The sequence below is a fragment of the Condylura cristata genome, unplaced genomic scaffold (assembly GCF_000260355.1).
Source record: "Condylura cristata isolate star-nosed mole 26May11 unplaced genomic scaffold, ConCri1.0 scaffold00010, whole genome shotgun sequence".
NCBI classification, from domain to species: Eukaryota; Metazoa; Chordata; class Mammalia; order Eulipotyphla; family Talpidae; genus Condylura; species Condylura cristata.
The window spans coordinates 8218462-8241202 of record NW_004567111.1 but is presented as its reverse complement, the minus strand read 5'-3'; positions in this window follow the sequence as shown (position 1 = coordinate 8241202).

Sequence of the window (22741 nt, the reverse complement as noted above, 5' to 3'; positions counted from 1 at the left end):
ATCTACTTTTGGGTATTTGGGATTTACCCAAAGTTCTATAAACTACCCTGGGCCAAAGCCAAGTCTCCTTCCTTTAATTTATCTGGAGCATGGAATTAATCCACCCTGTTGGCCCAGAGATCTTTACCCTCTGTGTCCAGAGAGGATATGGGCACCCTCTCTATATATTACGGTTCCCTACAGGGCTTCTGGAAAATAGTGACACCTTTGACCACAATGAGATACCTTGCTCACACTGGGATGGCTACTAGCAAAGAAAACAGCAAATGGCAAGTGAGTGGGAAGAGGGGTCTCGTTGGATCCCTACTGGAAGGAATAGAAAATGTAGAAAACAATATGATCATTTCTTGGGAGAGGAAGTACACGGTGGGAGTGTAGACGGACCCAGCCCCCAAGGAAGGCAGCATGGACATTTCTCAAAATATGAAAAATAGATCTGCCATATAATTCAGCAATTGCACTCCAAGGTGTCTATTCAACCAGTGCGAAAACCTCTTTTGAAGGGATGTGCACACTCCTGCTCACTGCGGCACTGCTCACAACAGCCAGTTATGGGGACAACTGAAGTGCCAAGAACAAAGAAGTGGATTAGAAAAATGTGGTATGTGTACACAATGGAATGCCAGTTAGCTATAAAAAAAAAAAAAAGTGAAGTCTTGTCATTTGAAGCAACATGGATGGAACTAGAGGAAATAATGCCCAGCGAAATAAGCCAGAAGGAGAATGACAGATACCAATGCTTTCAAATCTATGTGGAATATAGAGCAACAAAGCAAAGGGTCAGACAAAACCAAAGCAATAACCAACCCGAGAGAGCTGACTGAACATGGGGGCAAGGGGGGTTAGTGACGTGGGTGGCACAACCGGTTATGGTGGAGAACCGGTTATGGGGTGACTTGGTGGGGGCTTGGGGTGCTGGCATGTATCTAAAGAGGTGATCCTATGCCTTTGAATCACATATAGTGCTTTAAACTGATGTTAGCATCACTAGAAAAATGTTAATACCTACTTTAAACAAAAGAACAATAGCTATTGCCCAAAACTGAAAGGACCCCAAAGTGATAGCTGCACAACAATGTTTACAGCAGCCTCATTCACAATAGCCGAGAGGCTGAAGCCATCTCAGCACTGTCGCAGATGAATGGAAAAACAAAACCTTGATGAATACACACGGTGGAATATTATTCAGTCTTGAAAAAGGCACTCACGCTACCACATGAATGAAGCCTGAGAACATTATGCTCAGTGAAACAAGTACGTCATTTCCTACCATGATGGAATGCTCCAGGGCTGAGCAGGAGCCAGTTTTTTCTGACTTGGGAGAGTAAGTTACTTCCTTTTTAGACATTTTGTGATCTGGTTACTAAACACCATCACTCTGAGATACCTGGGAGTGACAAATGCTTACAGTCGGCTGCTGCTTGCAGGGACAGGGCAGAGAGGTGGCGGGGGGGGCGTGGTGGCAGGGGAGCCTCACTGCTGCAAGATGAGCTCTGAAGACGATGGGGGTGAGGTCTGCGCAGCAACATGAGTGGACTCAGGGCCACTCAATGTACACTTGAAAATGGCTGTGTATTTTTCCACAATTCCAAATAATATTTAGAGAATACTGATGCCAGGGTCAGATGCATGGAATCAACTTTCTGGACGTGGCTCCAGGATTCTGGCATTTTTTCTAAAAGCTCCTTGAAATTTGCTATAGTTCCTGAGCAGGTCTGCTGTCTCCCGGGGGCACCTGCCCAGTCCCACTCCCAGAAAACACTCGTCTTCGGAACCAAACATCATTGCTAATTTGGGCCGAAGTAAAAACAAAAATCACTCTTCTCACCTGCTGCAAATATTCTCTTGAGCATATTCTTCATTGGGAAAAGAAAAGAAGCTTCTCTCTTGGGCTTGCCAACAAGAAAGAGCCTTCTGTGTGCTCATTCAATTCTGAAACAGACTAACTCTGAATTCTCTGACCCAGGGAGAAACGCTCTGGTATCTGGAGAAAGCAAATGGATCCCTGGCTCCAATCAGGGAAGAATGCCTGGGGTCTCAGACGAACATTCTGGTGGTGTATAAATTTCTGGTGAGGTTTCAGCCTGCAGCATTGTCCTGAATTCTATGCAAAACACCAGGGACTCTTGTGAATTGGAAGGTGACTTGGATAAATAATCACGGGGCCTCGGGCCCTACTGTGATGATGAAGTTTAGAAGAAAAAGAAGGTTTACTGTCAGAGGAAGGGAGGGAAAAAAGGCAGAAGAGTTTGTGGAGTGTGCCAGCAGATGGGGAGAGCAGTAGATCACAAAGCTTCGGAGAGGCAGTGACACTCTCTGAGACCATGAAGTATGCATTCCCCTCAGCAGAGAAATGGCGAGGAGTTTGGCTTAGGCCCTAGGAGAGGAAGGGCTGAGGGAGCACTTGCCTTCTTTAAAAGGCTCTTCACTACCGATGTGGGGCTGGGGGCTGATGTCTCTTTCTCATTTTAGATAATTTCCAGGCACACTAGTTGGGGAGCACCCTGGGGTATCACTGTCTCAATGAACCATCTACCATGATGGAAATGTTTCGGGGTAAGAAGCAGTTTATACTGACTAGGGACTGCATTATCTCCTTATCAGAAATTTGGTGACCTGGGCCCTTTTTGGTGGCACAAGGGGTTAAAACAAAGCACTATGAAGCTATCTGCAGCTATTGCAGCATGGGTTCGATCCCCGGCCCGGGAGCTGACCCATATGGCACAGCAGACCTCTCCTGACCCGCCCGCTGCTCCCCTCAGCAGTGGACTTCAGTCCATCTGCCTGTTCTGCTCCCCACTCTGTCTCTGGCGAATCCTCTCATCACCCCCCCGCCCCGGCCTACACCTCAGTTTTTGTGTGCATAAATAAATCTTTTTTTAAAATGTGGCGAGCTGCTAATTAAGAACTATTTACATCATTATGTAAAAATTAAGTTATATAAACATATCATGAGCTTTTATACAAAAAACAAACGAAATACACACTCAATGCTCATCATCCCTTACTGTACTGGTTTTACTTCTATATGTGCTCTGAGGTTTGCCTTTCTGGTGTGGGGGCTAACAGACCAGGGGATAGTTGGACTGGCTAATGTGACTGAAAGAAGGGAATTTCACGTCCAGTTTAAGTTCATTTACATTTAAATAGCCACGTGTGGCTAGTGGCTCCTGTAATGGACCGGGCAGGCTGGAGGTTCTTGCTGTCTATCTGGTGGGTGGCTGTTGTCAGGAGCTTTTATTTCAGTGACTACATGAGTCTTTTTCTCCTGCATTTCAATGATTTTGGTTTTCATTATCAGATCATTTGGATCTGCCCTCAAGTTTCTTGGGAGGGCAGAGAGGGAAAAGTAGAGTGTGGTAGAGAAAATTCATCTTAAATAGAATTCTTCATGTTTTCCAAGGTGGCCTGAAAAGCTCTGATCATTGTCGTGGAAACCAAAAGACAAGTGTGCGCACCCAGTCAGTGCTAATGTTGGGTGCTGGACCACACTGACAGGCAATCCTGGGGTTCACTTGGAGTTCAGGAGCAATACTATACACTTCAGATTGAGAGGGAACTCCAGCCAGACTCCCCGAGTTCCAACACCACCACAGTTGGCTCAGTTTGCAAGCGAGTGAGTTGGTCTCCCGAACTGAGCGAGGTCGGCCCTGGCACAGAGGACGTGCTGGCAACTAACCCTCAGAGCTGCTGTCTCTGCTGGGCCCAGCCCTGTCAGATCCCCTGCCCCCAGGGAGCTCCCAGATTTAATTTCCCTGAAGATTTCAATAAAGGTGCATTAAATTATAATCACTAGCTATCTTGGGCACAGCTTTGGTGGCCAGGAATGACTATTGTGAGCAGAGAATAGCGAAAGCGGGATGATGGGAGATGGATGCTTTGGCTGTTTATGAAGCAACAGAGACAAATGTGGCCCTTTTTTGCCCACTGGCCATTGAAAGCTGAGACCATTTATTGGGCACCTGCTTGACAGTGGAGACCCCTGACTTATTCAGGCGACGTGGAGAGGCAACCTGGCCCCACCATCTGCAATTGTGTTTATAAATGAGTCAGCAGAAAAGTGAGTCAACTCTGTGCATCCTGCTGTGATTACACTAAAACTACAGCTGGGACTCTTCCCATTCAGCTCTGAGATCCTAATAAAGCTGCCCCTCCTGCCTGGCACTAGAGTTTCAGGTTCTTTGTGTTCATCTGGACCACTGAAAAAACTCCTATCATCTTCCTTTAAAAGGTAGAGGCTTAGTCATCACCCTCCCAAAGTCCAAAATCTAGTAGTTTCTATTACCTGCATGCAGCTGAAAGGCACCGTGGAGTAGCTGAAACTAACTTTTGGGGGCTTTTCCCAAGCTGTCTTCATGTAACTCTAGAGCTACATGGTAAGTTCTCTGAGGGCAGGGACTCCCGGTCTCGCTCTTGCAACCATAGAGAGAAAAAGAGCATGAAGAGAACCATTGACTGTTGCACTGGACTGAATGTACAGCATGAGAAATCCTGATGGTTTTGGCTACTTGGATATGCAGCCATTAAAAAAGAAAGAAATGAAACAATTTTTGTTTCCAGAGGGATCACTTCCATTGTTTTAATAGCAATAATCTTATCAATGCTCAGTGCCATCTAGCAAGTTCTAGGTCAGAAATTCTGTATCTTGGACCAATGGTGGCCCAAGTTTCTGAGGAACCTGGGAGGCCACCTGTAGCCAAGAGGCTCCTATTTGAAACCCGACGTGAAACAAGAGAACTGGATTCTGATTCTGTTTCTGCTTCTGCATTATCTAGCAGTCTGGGCTTAGACAACTTGCTTCCCTCTCTGGACAGGAAGAGAGCAGCCCTTTTCCACTCAGCAGCAGGTCTTTTGGGACAATACTTGTTTCATGGGAGAAGACTCTGGAACTAGGTGCAAGTTGCTTTTGGCATTTATTTGTAAACTTTTCTCTGTAAGGATCTTTCTGGGAAGACCCTACCTCTTTAACTCGTTTCTGGGGGGGAAAGATGGAACTTAAATTGCACAGCTTGGTTTCCCTAACTGGCCTTCCCCTTGCGTACCTCAGTCTCTCTAGTCGTAGCAAAGCTAAATGGTGTCTAAGGTCAAGTGGGCAAGTCACTGAGCCATGCTGGTTCTCTCCCATGTGTGCCAGAGGTACACATAGGTTATTGTTCTTTCTTTCCCCTTTTTCGCTCACCAATCTGTTTGATGCTGGTTTGTTATTTGCCAGCCTTGAAGAACCCAGAAGGGCAAGGGAGGTTTTCTTTGTATCCCAATAAGGTCACATTTTCTCCTCTACAATCTGCAAAGGAGGCTGATCGTTCACCTCTATCTCTCAAAGCTCTAATATCCCATTATTTCAAAAGCTGAAATAAACTTTTCCAAAGACATAGACATCCCAAATCCATCCTCTTTCTTTCAGCCCATGAATGTTGCGGATCCAAGACGATTTTATACAAGTGCCATTGAGACTTATTCCACATACACCCGCCCACTACCAAGTCCATAGCCTTGAAAGGTATTGTCCAGTGTTACTGTTAGCATGCAGCCAAGGGGTACCCAGGAACCCCCAACTTAGGGGTGCACGCTCCAAAGGGATTCTGTTATCTTCTCCATAAAGACAAAGGAAGCAGACTCTTAGTAGTAAGAAAGATCTCTAATAGATTTATTGTGCACACAGAAGGAAACCAGGATAATCCCAATGAATATTTCTCAATAAAATCCCCCAAGTCAAAGCAATCAAAGAGCCTCCTTTATGGGCAAATGCCCAGTCCAGGTGAACTGGCATAAAGCAGGGCCACTGAGGCCCAAAAAATCTTGCCACAAGGCAAAGGCACCTTCTGATAGAGAATAGCAAGAAAACAGCTGGGCTGGGTCCCAGAAAACTGGCACAAGAGGAGATACCAAGTAAGGGCCTCCCTGCTGGTACAGGGGTTAAAGACACAGCACTGTCAAGCTATGACCAGTCACTGCAGCATGAGTTCGAATCCTGGCCAAGGAGGTGACCCACATAGTGCAGCAGACCCCTCCTGTCTCCCCCGCTGCTCCCATCAGCAGTGGATTTCAATCTACCTATGCTCCCCACTGTATCTCTGGTGAATCCTCTTACCTCCTGCACCTCTGGCCTCACTCAAGAACTGGCACCCCATTTCTTGTATGCATAAATCTTTAAAAGAAATACCAATCAAGAAAATGTCTGTCATTGACTGCCAAGGATGGCCTTCCCACATGCCTTTGATCCATGTGTCTCCCTCCAACTCCCTTCCTAGCAGTACCAGGGTGCAAGTTGGGCCGCAGAACAAGCAAACTGAGCCTGCATGACTTCAGGTATATACCAAGGTGCTTGACTCCACCCCTGTTTCTCGGGGACACCCCACTCAGGAAGTCAGGTCCATGGCATGCTGGGAATTGTAATGTCAGGGAGTGGCCTTCGCTCAGGACATCATTCAAGAACTCAGCGCTTCCTCCTTCCTGTTCCTCTAACATTACTGTTGCACTTTTAAAATTTCTGTGTAGCCACCTGCAATTCATCCTAGAGGTTGAAGCCCCCTTGTGGAATGATCTATGAAGTTGCTTAGACCGATCTTTCCGCAAGCTTTCTCCACTCCAAGACATAACCCAGTGTTCACTGTTGTAGGGACTGTTTCTGAGGAATGAACCATCTCACTGCCTCTGCAGAGGACTCTGGTTTGTCATTAGAACTAGCACAGGAGACCTCCAGGTTTGGGAAACGTAGTTACTGGTAGCTTACAGCTGAGTCCCTCCCTGGAGATTCTTGAGTGCTGCAGGAAATTGCCTCACTCAAGGTAACAACCTGTCATTGAGCTAAACGTGGCAGCAATTCTGTGTATTCCGCCCACTGAGAGGTAGAGTTGAATCGTACACATCCACCCACCTTGAATTCTGGGCAGGCTCTGTGACTGCTTTAATCAATGGGAGGCAGCAGAAGGTCAATAAAATCCTGTCAGCTTCTGAGTCCAAGACCTAAGAGACAAAAAACTGTCGTTTGAAAGACAGACTCTGGCTGTCCTGATCTGTGCAAAGCACCCAACTGCACTAAGTCCACCATGCTGCTCAATCACAATCCCTGAAGAGTCCAACTTCCCTGTCACACCTGCCACAGGGCCAAGCATGTAAGTGAAGCTGTCGTGGACATTCCAGACCAGCCCATGCACCTCAACTCCACCAAGCAGCCCTGGTCAATGAGAGGTAGGTCAGCAGATGCAACAGCTGGCCCCGTCTGAATTCCTGGCCTGTGCAATGTACGATACAACTGGTTTGTTGTTTCAAGCTACAGACAAGTTTGTCCAGCAGTAATAGGTAACTGGACTGCAAGCCCCTGGGAGGGGAGGGCAGCAGGTACAGGCAGCTCACAGCCAACAAGCAGCTGTGGAGGTACACTAAACTCTACAAACCCAGAGCCTTGCCTCAGGGTGGACACGCCAAAGACCAGGCCAGCCTCAGCGCTCCTGGAGGTACTGGCTCAGGCCTCATGTGCAGTCCCCCTGTGGTTCAGCTTCTCCTCAGGCTGCTCCTGCCCTTCCTGCTTGTCACAGGAGTCCTTCCCCAGAGGTCCTGGCGGCACAGCCCCATGTCAGTCTCTTCCCAGGGGGCCCAGTGGGAGAAAGGCCCACTGTCACTTTCACGGGAATACTGTTTCTGTTTTTTTTAAGATTTATTTATTTGTGCATACAGAACTGGAGTACAGGCCAGAGGCTCAGGGGTGGTGAGAGGCTTCACCAGAGACAGAGTGGGGAGCAGAACAGGCAGATCGACCAAGTACACTGCTGAGGGGAGCAGCGGGCGGGTCAGGAGAGGTCTGCCACGCCCTGTGGTCACCTCCAGGGCAGGTGGGGATCGAACTCATGCGGAAGCGGCTTCAGATTCTCGGTGCTGTGCTTTAACCCGCTGCGCCACCAGGGAGGTCCCAATCCAATACTGTTTCTTTTTCTCTTCCTCTTCTCATTTTGGTTTCAGTTGTGGTGGTAGACCAAGAAGTCAGCACATTAGAATAGTTGGTATGTTTGGGGTATTATCCGATGGGCAATGTTCATTTGTTGAATGAATCAGGGGAGTTTGTAAATGTAATAAATTGCTTTTTCTTGGTTATGGAGTGGTGCAGGCTGAGGGAATTCCAAGTCCCCACAATCCAGTGACTCTTTCATGTACTGAGTCACTTTAAAAGTTAGTTAGGAGAGACAGGAGCATAGGAACCAGAGTCTCATTAATTGAAATGAATGCAGAACGAGGTGTGGGGTTTTCAGTGGAGCATTCCAATTAAGGGAACCAGGTTTTCCATCCAAGTGGAATTTAATCATTGGTTTAGCAGAGCAATTAGTAGCTTCACAGACCAGCAGTTGGCCTGGGCTGGCTTGTCCCTCTCCCAGCTTTCAGTTAGAGCATGTGCCCAACTCAAGTTGGAGATGCCACTTTGCCGGCCAAAGCATTCCTCTAAATACACAGAAGGACAGAAACATGGGCCCTCCCTGGTGGCACAGTGGGTGAAGGGCAGCACTGTGAAGCTAGCAGCCACTTCAGTGTGAGTTCGATCCCCAGCTCTGGAGCTGACCCACATGGCATGGCAGACCTCTCCTGACCCGCCCGCTGCTCCCCTCAGCAGTGTACTTCATCAATCTGCCTGTTCTGCTCCCCACTGTCTCTGGTGAAGCCTCTCACCACCCCTGCACCTCTGGCCTATACCCCAGTTCTGTATGCATAAGTAAATAAAGCTTAAAAAAAGAAAATAAAAGAGAAGGCTAGAATGTAGCTCAGGGGCAGAAATATCAACACTAGCTAGCTAGGAATTTGAGAACAAATGATAAGGTCAGTGTTGGGAGTTGGGGAGGGGGCTTCTCACTGAATTTGAATGGCTCCAGCCTACCTACTGCTTTGTTTTATTTATCAACTCAGTTTCCATGTGCTGAAATGGCTTTTTGAATCTACTTATCATTCTCCCCTTCTTTAACCTCCTGTTCACCATTGGTTAGGGAGCACCTAGGATGTTGTTGAAGAAACCAAAGCTCTACTGCCTCAGACAAGTTTCTTCCTTCTCTCTTGCTCCTTTACACATCCCCACAATGTGAGCTGAAGAATAGAGCGGTCCTAGAAGTAAAAGCAAAATTGCAAAGCTGTTGTTTTCCCACCTTGGAGATTCTCTCCTGAGGTACTAGAATGCATACGTGTAGTGTGCACAATGGAGAATCCTTGCAGAATGTGAGTGTTTCCTTTTAAACTGAGGGAGAGCAGCTACGAGAGAAGGGGGTCAGGCTGATAAATGACCAGTGCTCAGTCTCTGAGGACCTGCTCCGTGCCAGAGCCCCAGGGAACTGCCAGGATGCGGGGTGGAGGGATGTTCAGGGCGACCGGGCAGGAGGTTTGCCCAAAGAGCTAAATGCCGAGGTGACGGCCTTCTGGACAATTCCAGGGTGTGGGCTGTCACTGTTCTAGCTGTCATCTCATAAATCCTGAGTCGGGATCCCTCTTTCTCCCACCTTGGATTTAGGCGAGCTCCTCATTCAGAGCCTGATGGACTGATGTCAGCCACACCCACAGTGCTCTTGGTGATGGGGTGCTGGGTGAAGGCACCAACACCTGGCAGAAGCCTGTGCTCTCCCCCAGTCTGGAGCCTTCTCTCTGGGCTTCCGTTCTTTGAGACGTTTCCATGGCAGACATGGAACACAACCCCCAGGTCTCCTCTGAGAGTGTCATGCTCCCAGGCACCCTTGCAAAACCCACAAATCTTCCAAACATGATCCCGAGGGGCCCTCCTACAAATGCCGGCTCACTGGAGCTCGAAGTCTCGTGACCTCTGAGGATGCGCGAGCTCCCTAAAGCAGCACCGCACCTGTTTCAGAGCGAAGGTGATCTCGCTGCCTTGCACACATAGTAACGCAAATTGAAGACGGCCTGGCCTAATACATAATAAATTGTGACTTTCAAAGGGTCCTGAGATCAGTGTCAAAAGTGTGTGTCCCCTGCACTCACCTTCTTCATCTCTGAATCTCAAGTCCCTAGTTGCGCCCAAGCAGGCACGGGGCAGCTTCTCCATCAGCTCCCGCGGGCAGCAGAATCCTGGGGCAGCCACTCTCCGTGGCTTTTGCAGACTGTAAAGCTCTTCTTACACCCGGTGCTGCGGGACAGGCACTCGGGCTGACAGGGCAGGGAGGCCGGGACCAGGAGGCTGGCGGGGCCTCCTGCCCCCCGGGGAATCTTTACTCTCTCTTTGGGCTCTCTGTGGCGTTCTCTAGAGTCACTGCTCTCCCGTCATAGCCATGTTAGTTTTCGGCCCCTGAGCAACGCCCGCCCTTATATCGCCTCAGCCTCCAGCCCAGGTGCGCCCGCACTTAGCCCGCACCTCGGGCCAGGTGTCCACCATCAGGCACTGCGCCCAGCCCCCACACTCCCAGACCCCTCTGCAGTCAAGGCCCAGGGGAGAGCCACGGAGGCCAGCGGCCTAGGCGCCTGAGCAATTCACTTACCATACACCTAGAGCATAGAGCAGGAGGCTGGAAATAGGTCTCAGGTTGAGGGAACCCAAATACCTAGCAGAGCGCCACAGGCGTTTTTCTCTGAACAGGGACCCGGCAGCCTCCATCCAATCAAGACCAGTCTCTGGCGGGGAAGGTCTTTGGCAGGAGTCTTGGCCACAGCCTTGAGATGAACCAAGCAGCACCTGTTCTCTGGGGTCGTGTCTGGAAGGTCCCCAGAGGGGAACGAACAGCTTTCTAGGCTGCTGACTGTCCGCAGGACCTTGTTCCTGCAAGAGGCACCAGCATCCGGAGCCTGTTTACAAAGCACAAGCTCAGTGGCTACTTCCCAAGCTCCCCAGTCAGATTCTGCTTTTCCCAAGTGCCCCATGACTGGTGTGCGCTGAAATCTGAGAAGCAGCACTTCCCCCCTGAGGAACCGCTGCTGTGCTTCCAGCCGGCCGTCTGTACCTGCAGCCTGACTTCGGGGGCGTTCATCGTGTCCCACCTCCCGCACGCAACCCCTCCCCCCACATCTCACGCAATCTCTTGAGCCTATGAACAGGGCCCCAGAGAGCTGGGTCCAGCCCACTGCCAGCTTAACTGTCACACTCCAGCTCTCTTCAGTCTTTTTTCTCCAAGTTGCGGCCTTGCTCAAGGGAGGCAGTTTCTGCCCTTGGGCCTTTGCTCTGTGATGTCACTTAAATGCCCTTTCTGCCCTTGCAGCCATCCCTTGGAATTCCACCGAGAGCTCACTCAGCGCAGGGCAGCTCTGGTGGCCTGTCCTCTGTGACATACCCTGCAAGGGGGTTTGGCTCCACATGGGGGTGCACCCTGAAGCTTGAGCACGCGCACATCGTGGTGTTTTACAGCTATTTTTGTGGGAGACTCAGCCTGGGAGAAAGACATGTAATTTGGGTCATCGAGAACCAGCCTGGAGCTGGTGGTCTGGGTTGTCCTGTCCAGCTCAGTCACTTGCTAGCTGGTGACCTAGGACAAGTCACTGTGCTTCAGTTTCACTATGGTAAAAAGGACAGATTTGAGGGACCCATTTCAGGAGGCTGGGAGGAGAAAATGCATTGGTTGGCGATAGAGGCATGCTATCGACATTTTTTCCATCATTATTTTTAAAGATTTATTTATTTGTGCATACAGAACTGGAGTACAGGCCAGAGGTACAGGGGCAGTGAGAGGATTCACCAGAGACAGAGTGGGGAGCAGAACAGGCAAATCAAGGAAGTCCACTGCTGAGGGGAGCAGCAGGCGGGTCAGGAGAGGTCTGCGGCTCCCTGTGTATCATCTCCAGGGATGGAACTTGCACTGAAGCTGCAGCGGCTACCTTGCACTGCTGCATCCGAACCCGCTGTGCCCCCAGGGAGGGCCTTTTCCATCATTTAATTATTCAGGTTTCGATGGCCAAAACTACCTGGGAGCTTGGCATAAAGTGGGTGCTCCATAGGTAAGCTGACATGTGCTTTGGGGTCTGAGTGCATCGCCCTCCCTGAGTTCCCTTTTGCACCAGTAGCCCCAGGTAGCGCATGGGGGAGGGGCCCTGAGGAGGCTCCAGGTCAGCAACCTCACAATGAGTGGCAGGAGGTGCCAGACCAGGCTCTTGCGGGGCTTGGGGCTTGCGGCTGGCAGCTGAGCAGGGTCCCTAGCCAGTGTCCGTCTGCGCCTTGGGACCGGGTGGATTCTGAGGGTGCACGTATGGGCCTGAGAACCTTTCTTCTGAATTCCATGTGGCCAAAGCGTTCACAGCCACTCGCGGAAGAGCAACGGTTCGGTCGGTCCCATCACCCGAGTCTTCCTCCAAATCCCATTCCAATTTCACAGCGCCTGGCAAAGTCCAGAGGCCGCCGTTGCCAACCTGACACTTATTTATAAAAATGCCAAGGTTGGGAGGACAACACTGAGACTGATGAAAACTGCCTTTCTGATCTGCACGCTATGCACTCTCAGCACATAAAGAAAATTCTCACAAGCAAACAGCTCAGACCCAAATAGCCCAGACTCCTAAATGGGAGTCGCCTTAAATTCGCTTTTGTTCTGCGGAAGGAAGTGAACACTCATACAATATGACAACAGCAGTAAATACTTTGTTTTGTTTTTACTGAAAGGGAAAGAAATCAACTTTAATTTGAATACTAAACCATCCAGAATATCTAGCCAAAAACATGTTTTTATTATTTGCATTCTTAGGTTTGGCTTGTCACGCTTTTGGCATATCTCCTGATATCACTCACGCTTTTTTTTTTTCATTTCATATATTAATATTTAATATTCTTTAAACATTGTTCAACCTTAATGGTTGTCTAATTTCTGTTTTTCATCCACAGAGAAGCTATTAATTTATGAGCATACAGGGCAGTGAGTAATAATTTGCATGAATGCTTTGAGCAGAGAAGCCGCCATCGGCCGCCCATAGCATAGACTCTGGAAGAGGCGATACCATCTATTGGCTAAGCTCCAGTGAACACTGCTTTACAAGAAGCAGAAAAAAAGTTTTTTAATCCATAAAGAAGTCTACTAAGTGAAAAATCAACAGAGATGACAGGAGCTGGTTTGTTTCTGTTCCTTTTTTTCTTTGTGTATTCTCTGAGCTCTCCGTGGGAGAGTTAGTGGAAGCAAGCAAAGTAAGGTGGGTGTCAGGAAGCCCTGCAAACCAGCTGGTATCTGCGTGCAGAATCTCACTGCTCCCCGTTGCACGCACTGGCTCTGAGGCCAGGCATTGGCAGCAGAGCTGACCCAAAGCAAGGATAGTTAGGCTCCCAAGTTTCATCCATGAGTCAGTCAAATCAGTGGTGTAGAAATGCCTGGGTATACCTGCAGTCATTCCCCCAATTCTGTGTGCAGTGATGTTTCATGATGTGCAGGTTTGACCAACAGTTTGGGGTTTCATAATGGTGCCCCAAGTTAAATGTGTATCTTGGAGTTGGCAGTAGCTTGCAGGTGAGAGGCTACTTTCCATTTGAAAACATGTTAGAGGTGAGTTCCCCTTGGGCCAGGAAGTCAACATCAAATGCGTTTCCATGAATTCCAGTCCCACGATTTCCCCTTTCCAGTGCTAAGCTCTGTCTCCCACCATCCCCTTTCCTAAAGTAAGTCCTCCTCAGGACAGACACCAGGCCAGCACCCCAGGGAGACAATCAAGGTCGTTACCCAGACCCATTGGAAGACACAAAATAATTTTCCCTCAATTATCAGCGTCTACAGTTTTGTGTTTTGTTTTCAAGTAATTTTATGTTATAATTCTCTTTTTAAATTTTTTCCCATCTGGAATGAACATGATAGGTAATAAGTGAAAGTTTAATAAGCTGCAGAATTAGTGTCCACACTCATAAAATCTCATCTAGTCATGACTATTTGGACATTTAGCAACCACATTTAACACTAGTCCTAGCTGTTGAGGAAGTTCAGCTACCTCCTTGGATGAGGAGTGGCTGACAGGCCATCCTGCTTTTTCTTTTTCTCATGCTGAGTTTACATCATGGCCACAGACTTTCCAAATGTTTTTTGCCTTACTAAAATACAAAAGAAAAAAGAAAAAAATCAGTACGCTTAAATGTTGGTGTGCATATGCTTTTAAAGTTTCATGATTTTGCAAGGGGAGAGCAGCAAATTTTGTTGATTTGCTGCTTGTGGCTACAATAATTTTTGATCCAAGAAAGCACATTTGGGGATAAAAGTATCCATGGATGAATTGTATGTTGCTGAATCTACAGTAATCTGTGACATGTCTTTACTACTCACTGATGCTTTATTAGTAAGTTTTGTCACTTAGCATTATGTAAGCTAAATAGCTGAGTTTAAGACTGATTAAAGATTTAAGGTTCTGGATTGAAAACGTAATTATTCGCCTATAATACTAATTTAGATTAATTTATATAAGTGGAACATATTGTCTTTCCTATAATACAAATCTAAAGCATCTTCTCTGCTATCATCAGTTTGGAATACAAAAATGATCTCATCTCGTGTGTGATTAAGCCAGCCCCAGAGAGGGAGGACAGGAGTACCCTCTGCAAGAACCCAGTTATTTCAACCCCTGACAGTAGCCACGCAGGATTTACTTGTTTAGGGTGAGGTTTGCCACACAGACATGACACCCCACGATATCAGGGTTGGTGCTGCTAATAATAACAGACAGTTGTGAATTATTTGGGGGGTGAGATTGGGGGCCAGGGGAGGAGGCAAAGTCCAGATCATTCCTTAACCTCTCTCTCTCATTCTGAAATGTGTCTTTTGTGGGATCCCAACTAAGATCCCAGGGACTTTTAAAAGGGACAAGAAATGACCAAGCCCAGAGCCCAAATCCCCTGTCGCTGGCCTGTGAGCCAGGGGAGTGCAACATGTAACTGTGTTGGCTGCGAGGTCTGATTGCAAAGCTACTTCCCTGTTTTTCTTCATTTTATCAATGGATAATATTTCAATAAGGAAGAAGCCAAGGCAGATGCAGGGACACAAACAGGATATCTCCATTGTGCTACGAATGCCCGAGACCCCACGGCCATTTATCCTGATGCCAAAAGCAATGTGACAGTTAGAGGACAACAAAAAGCCACCACCCCCAAAATATGTATGATTTCATAAAAGGGGGCCTGAAGGCTGGGTGAGGCTGCTTTTGAAAACGACATTTAGGGCCTCCCTGGTGGTGCAAGGGGTTAAAGCCCAGCACTATGAAGCCGTCCATAACCACTGCAGCATGAGTTCAATCCCTGGCCAGGGAGCTGACCCACATGGCGCGGCAGACCTCTCCTGTTCCATCCACTGCTCCCCTCGGCAGTGTTCTTTATCAGTCAGTCTGTTCTGCTCCCCACTCTGTCCCTGGTGAATCCTCTCACCCTCATTACCCCCCTGCACCTCTGGCCTGTACCCCAGTTCTTGTGTGCATCAATAAATAAATCTTTAAAAAAAGACATTTAAAAAAAAAAAGACATTTACATGTAAATGTAAATGTAAGGGCGTACATAGGGAATCCCCAGTCTTCATCTGGTTTCCTTGGCGGAGCAACCTTAAGTCTGCATACCTTAGTGTTGGGTGCCTCCCCGTAAGCTCCCTTTTCCACTTTCCCTTTCTCTCCCACTAAGTTTCTTGTCTCAGCCAAGCTATTTAAGGGGGCAACTGGAGCCAAGCAGGTGAAGCCCAGTGCTGTTGGGTCTCTCCCATGTTATACAAGGTACACATGTTACTGAGGTATTTTAAGTTCTTCCCCATCTATCACTCTGATGCTTACCTGATTACTTGCCAACGTAGAAACACCTAGCAGTATCTGGGATGATTTTTTTCTTTCTTTATACCCAACACTCTCTAAATTGAACCATTCTCTGAATGTTAATAAAAGCACATGATAAAAATATAATCTGGGTATTATTTAGCCATTAAGTATAACTTATCTGTGTTTGTTTTCTAGTAGCATACTGGAAAATAATATGCCATATCTTATTATTGTTACCTGGAGAGGGGATGTGTGGAGGCATCACGAGTCCTTTTATCCAGAGACAGTGGGGAGCAGAACAGGCAGATGGACGACGTACACTGCTGAGGGGAGCAGTGGGTGTGTCAGGAGAGGTCTGCCACACCATGTGGTCACTTCTGGGGCCAAGGATCAAACTCGCCCTGAGGTGGCTGCGGCCAGCTTGCAGTGCTGCGTCACCAGGGCTCTGGTTAGTATCTTTTTAAAAAGATTGGTTAATTGCATTGCAAATGATTTGATAAATATCAGATGGAGGAGGGTAATATAACTATACTTGGGATTTGGAATTTCAAAATCCAGAGACATTTTGGGAGCATGAAGAAGAACAATCCTACCTCTGCCAACAGCAGAAACCATTACAGGACACTGCCAAAGGGTCACTTGGGCTAGTGGGAATGAACATTTCTGATCCCGAGGGGTCAGACTCATTCTTGCAGCAGTTTTGCAGTACATCCGAATTTCCAGCTCTGGCAGGTGACAATGATAAGCTGAAACAAGTAACATGTTGACAGAATTTGCTAGGTGTCCAGCATGTTACCTACATAATACTAGAAGTAGTATTAAAGTGAGTTATCAATAGTCCCACATTTTAACACAAAGAACCTTGCCCAAGGTCACATGGATGGTAAAGGCAGAAGTCAAATACATGCCCAGGCTATCTGGCTTCGGCCTCTGCGCCTTGAACAAAAGCATCAAGTTCCGTTTGCTCCATCAGCACAGCTAGTGGGAGGTAAAGGGCAGCTAAGTCTCAGCATGGGCAAAGCTAGCCTGCGTCCTTCTTTGGAATGGTTTATTTGTGACAAGCAAAAAATGCAAAACATGTCCATTTTAGTACCCATAAAGTTTTATTGGAACACAAGCCTCGCTCATTAATTTACATCTTGCCTCAGGCTGCTTTCATCTGAAAATGGCACAGTCCAGTAATTTCATCAGAGACCGTAAGGTCCTTAAAGCCAAAAATATTAACCACCTGACTCTCTTCAGAAAAAGCTTGCTGAGTTCATCGCTGAGTCACTACGGAGAGCAAGCATCACTAGAAATAATGTGGGGGCTGTCAGAAAGGATGAAGTGAGAAGCGAGTACCCCAACTTCTGCCATCTGTTACTCATCAATGTTGGCCTGTTGGAAAGTTCCAGAACACTCTGTAATTACAGAATCCTCTGGCAGCTCCTTTCATAAAAGAAGGATAAGAAATGACAGGTCAAAATGGTGGAAAGGTGACTTCATGCAATGTTTTAAAACATTTGACAAGATCAGTTATTGTAATAAACCTACATTTTGATGATGCCAGAGGAGGGTGGATAATTCACCAAGATCACTCCAATAATCTCTTGCTTATAAAACTTTAAAAAAAACTCAAAATGAACAAAAGTGTTCCATGATTATGTTATTCTCGGTTCAAGAAAACTTCACTAATTTGCTCTTGCAGAAAATAGACTATTTTTTAAAAATAAATAATGGAAGTGTTCTGAATGAGTTTACTACATTCACCTACACAGAGCACTTGAACACTTAGCATTAAGTAATACCTCAAAGGCACCAAATGTCACAACGAAGAGTAAATAAAATCATCTGTCCATTAAAATATTTCAAATATTTGCCCTGGAATAACAGCTGTACTGTTATTTTGCATCAACTCTATAGAATGGATTTGTTCAACAGAGAAGTTTAAAGCCAGCTTAGATCAAAGCTGAGTAGTGACTTGGAAGTAGGTTTCAAGAGCGAATGGCTCGCCCCCACCCACAGGCAGTCACGGCAGCAGGAAATGTGTGTGCGCAGCCCAGGGGCTCGGGAGTTCAGAGCCCAGAGTGGTGAGGGGCCCAGCGGCAAATAAGGCCATGCACTTGAGCCCAAAGTTCCCCCAAAGTCGTCAGCGCTTTTGCTCTCAAAGGGAGGCTCTCGGTTCCACCTCGGAGCTGCCCAGGTGCAAGTGGCAACCGGTGGCTTCTCAACTGCAGTCTCAAACTTGTTCGACACAGTAAAGCCCTCCAGGAGCACTGCCCTGAGGTTCTCAGAGGCTGGGTGTGTGTGTGTTTATATATTATATACATCTTTTTTTCACATCATTCTTCATCTTTGTACAGTGTGTGATTTTTCATTTGGGTTTTCACCCCCCGTGGGACCCACCCTGTGCTCTTCCCACCCTTGCTTTGATCCTAACCCCCACCCTGCAGAATGTCTCTGGTTTATAGGTGTCTATTGATTTTGATTTTTACTTTATTATAATTACTTTTTTCTTTCCTGGTCCCTTACATTCCTTAAAAATTGGATTAGCAAAGTGATGATGACATCAGTTTTACTATAGGCTAATTGATAAAAACAAGAGTGAAGTTCCTACAAGATGTTTCTGGTCACAAAAATATCACTAAACACCTAAATAAAGACCTAAGACACTTGTCATGCAAAACAACCATTTTTATTCATTCATTCATTTTCTAATCAGCTTATTCCAGTTTGAGGTCTAGGGTGCCAGGAGCTTCCACAGACAGTGGCCCCAGGAAGGTATCAATCGTTTTTTTGTTTCTTCATCAACATTATAATGACACTATTAAATATGTGTTTCATTTTTAAACTAATGATAAAATATTTAACAAAACTGCCTATACTACTTAGCGCAAAAAAAAAGAAAATAGTAAGTTCCTGTTCATCCTTCTAGAATAGTCTGTCTTTATTTAAGGAATTTTGTATCTACCACCAGCAAAACTAATCTTCAGTCATCTCTCATGAGGCTTGGAAGACATGAACAATGCTCCTGCCCATTTTCCCTTACTGCAAAAAGAAAGGAGGAGAAATTCACAGGATGGAGAAAGTGAGCATGCTACACTCACACAGATTTGTGCAAATGGATGGAGCTGACTGAATCAACGGGGTCGCTTTAAAGTATAAGCAGGCTGCAAACCAGCCTTGCACTCACGTCAGCTGCATAACCTGCAAGCCCTAGACAAGATGAAAATGCCTCTTCTTCAAAAAGCATAAAGAATTTGGAGACAACCAGTGCAGAGCTTTAAAGCGAGTACCAGAACCTCCTCACTAGCATGTAGCGCTGTGGCCATGCAGCCCTGACTCCCCAGTAAAAAGAAGCAACTCTTCCTTGAGCGCCTGTCATATGTCTGAAAAATACACACCAACGGCTCTGTAGTCCCAAAGTAGGAGTAGGACGATGGCTAAGGCCCTTAAAATCTACGGGGGCAAAAGGGTCCTCAAATTGCCCCCGTCAATATGAAGGATTTTCTAGAAAATTCCAAGGATCACTTAATTTCAACACCCAGATGTTCACTTCGAGGCTGGAGTTTTGCAGTCAGCCCAAGCCAGCTACAGAGTGGTTACTTTTCTGCTTGTCATAATTAATTTCTTGGCAATCATTGCCAGGGGAGAGAAAAGTTACAGCGAATTAGAAATGCACACAGTATCCCCAATACGAACACAGAGTTCAGGGAAGACTTCAGGGAGACCCAAATCAAGCCTGGCTTCACCACGCTCTATATGACTTATTAACTTCAAGCAATAAATGGTTCTGAAAAGGAGAAAGGAATTAAAATGAACAATGGCGACATCATCTTTCCTACATTCTCACAATTATCAGTGATCATAAGAATTTCATGATATAACAGGGGCATTTTGAGAAATGTCTCTCCAGCATCCTCCTCTAAGGGAGTAGAGGAAGTTTCCTTGGGTGTGTGGTGATTTATAAGTGAGAGTTTTCATCTGTAATTGCTGACATGAGATTTATTTCCTCTAAAAATGCTTTTAATTTAGTAAAAAATATAACCAAGGGACCTCCTGGGGGTGCAAATGGTTAAAGCACAGCACTATGAAGCTATCACAGCCACTGCAACATGAGTTCGATCCCTGGGGGGTTGGGGGGGTGACCCACATGGCACAGCAGACCTCTCCTGACCTGCCCGCTACTTCCCTCAGTAGTGTACTTCATCAGTCAGCCTGTTCTGCTCCCCACTCTGTCTCTGGTTACTCCTTTCACCCACCCCGCCCCCCCAACACCTCTGGCCTCTACCCCAATGTATGCATAAATAAATAAATCTTTTAAAATATTACATATATATATATAAAACCAGCAGTATAGTCAGAGCCTGAGTGATATCTTTTTGATTCTACATATTACACTAATGACATTTTATTTTAATATAGAAACCATGGCTGTGAGACAGTCACATTATCAACCAATGGAAACAAATCATTTTTTCTTCTGTTTAGTGATTCTCTCAAGAATGAGCCAAAACCAGGAGAGCCAGTCTATGAGGCCACACACAGGGACCCCTTTACCAGTAGAGTTGAAAACAAAGGTTTCCTTTATTATGCAAATTTCAACCATTGGAAATCAATTGTCCTACACAAGGGAGGGGGCTGTGTGTGTGAGTCTGATTTTTGAGAAAATTCTGGTTCTTTCCATTGATCTGTACAACAGGGAGCTCAGAGAGTCTGAGACCTCACTCCAAGCCTGTCCTAAGCTTGCTGTGTCTGTGGGGTTCTCAAAAAGTGTCATATGACTTTTGGGTCTCAAAAGTGATCCCTCCCACCAAAACTTTCACTTACCTTGCAAGCAAATGGAGTATTACCACAATATGACTTTGCAGGGAGCCGGGGGTGAGGCGGGTGGGGGGGATTCCCCATTCCAGCAATACAAACGTACAATTCAGTTAGCAGCAAGGAAGGGGAGGGCTTCGAACCACTAATGCTGGGGAGTCAAGGTTACCTAGACAACAAGATCTGGAGCTCACCAGTGGCCTCAGCTTTTTCTGGAATGCGGTGGAAGCTGCTTCTCTGGCCCCGGTTGGCAGATGCCAGTGGTGCACACTTAGGAGTATGTCTTTGCAGCAGAAAATCATTTATCACATCTGTTAATGCAGAAAAAAAATGAGAATCCAATGCTCTTAAAATTTCTTCAATTCCATTACTCAGCAATCAATAAAGATAAGCACATACCTTTTGCAGCAACATGGATGGAGCTGGAAGGGATCATGCTTAATAAAATAAGCCAGAAAGAAAAAGAAAAATACCGATGGTTTCACTCATAGCAGGAGTATAGAGGTCCGGGGGAAATAATAATAATAATAACGAACAAACTATATACCTGAGATATTTTACAGGGTGGAGTGGGGAAAGGGTTAAAAATTGGGGAAGGGGGAGTGCACAGGACTGTGGTGATGGCACACAGGTGATCTGGTGATGGGAAGCCAAGGGATTACAACTGAAGTGGGAAAAGGCACAACATGATGTAAAAATAAACTATTATATATAAAAAAAAAAAAGCCAGTTGTCCAATCTGATGTCAGGGGAGAACTAACTTTAGACAAGCATGAAATGAAAAGCATAGATGCAATATTAAACAGGTAGTTCAAGTAGTTCAAGAAGATGCTCTATCTGATGTTCCAGTAATGGTGGAGTCATGATAAAAATAAATTCAGTTGTGTAGCATTTACTAAAAAAAAAAAAAAAATCCTTCAATTCCTCACAATCTAAGATTCTGCATCCAGGAAGCCAGTTGGAGACAGCTGGCAGAGGTTGAGGAAGAAGTAGCAGGCATCTCCGGTGGAGAGTGGTTTGACCACAAGCAAGTTCCAAGAAGGGAAGGTGGAAACTGGTGTGGTCAGTAAAGACAGAAAGAAGAGCTTGTGCAGAAGAAACCAGAGGCTGCACTTTGGAAGTAGGGTTCAACAAAACCAAGAACCCCTCTGGTCTTGACTCAGCCTTCCTTTCTCCTTGCACATATTGCCCCCCTCTGCTTAGAAGGCCACTTCCTCCCTCGTGTAGGAGAGACCAGCTGGGCGTCCCCTGCCCCAATGTCTGATGAGGCTCCCACATCAGCGCCTCTGTGAAGTCTTCACTGGCCGCCCCCAGGCAGGGTTCCAAAAGTAACCCACAGAAGACTTCCATGAATAGAATTCTTTCTTAACGTGTCTGATTCCCTCGTTCGATCCTGAGCCCCTCAAAGCTAGGAAACATGTTCTATTGATTTTCTGTCACCAGAGATTAAATCACACCAGGGACATACCTGTAGCTCAACAGATGTTTGATGAATGCGTCTCTGAGTCAGACCAAAGTGGCAGAGTTGAGCCCACTTTGGAAGCAAATATTCTGCCCCTTCCATTTCCCCTGACAAGGAGAGTGCTTGTGGGGGGCAGAGTATCCCCAACTACAGAGCCTCAAACCTCTCTGGGGCAGACAACCTGGTAAGCTGTGATGGGATGCTCAAATTTCCCTGAAATCCTCTCGAATCGCTGGCAGATGTTTACCTCATCAGAGAACGGCCGACACTATGAGTGTGAGTAGATGAACAAGGGAATGAACAAATGTACGAATAGAGGGATGAACCCCCCTTTCCTTGGGTGTCGGTTGTTTTGCCACTCTGGAGGCCTATTGTACATTAGCTGGCCTTCCCGCTGCCCAGCCTGGCTTCCCCTCCTCCTATCCCATCTTCCCCGCTCTGCCCAGTCTGATGACCAGGCGCCTGACACAGATGGAATGTCGGCCCCCATGCTGCTAGCCCACAGGCCACCAGCTTGGACCTGTGCATCTGTTCTGGGCCCCCCCTTGCTCACTCACTGCTCCATCACCCCAGAGCTGTGGGGTCATCCCCTGCTCGAGGATCAGATCATGGCCCCAAATGTTATTCCTGTCCCCAGGCATCACTTTAGCTATTTCCTTAGCTATTTCCTCACTTTTAGTGACCGCTTTTTCTTTCCTATTTAAACACGTGTTGTATTCCTTCTGCAAGGGACCCATCTTAACGCAGCGGACACTTACCTGGCACCTGACACAGCCAGCCCCAGCACCTACACCCACCTGCAGGCATCTGGCCGAA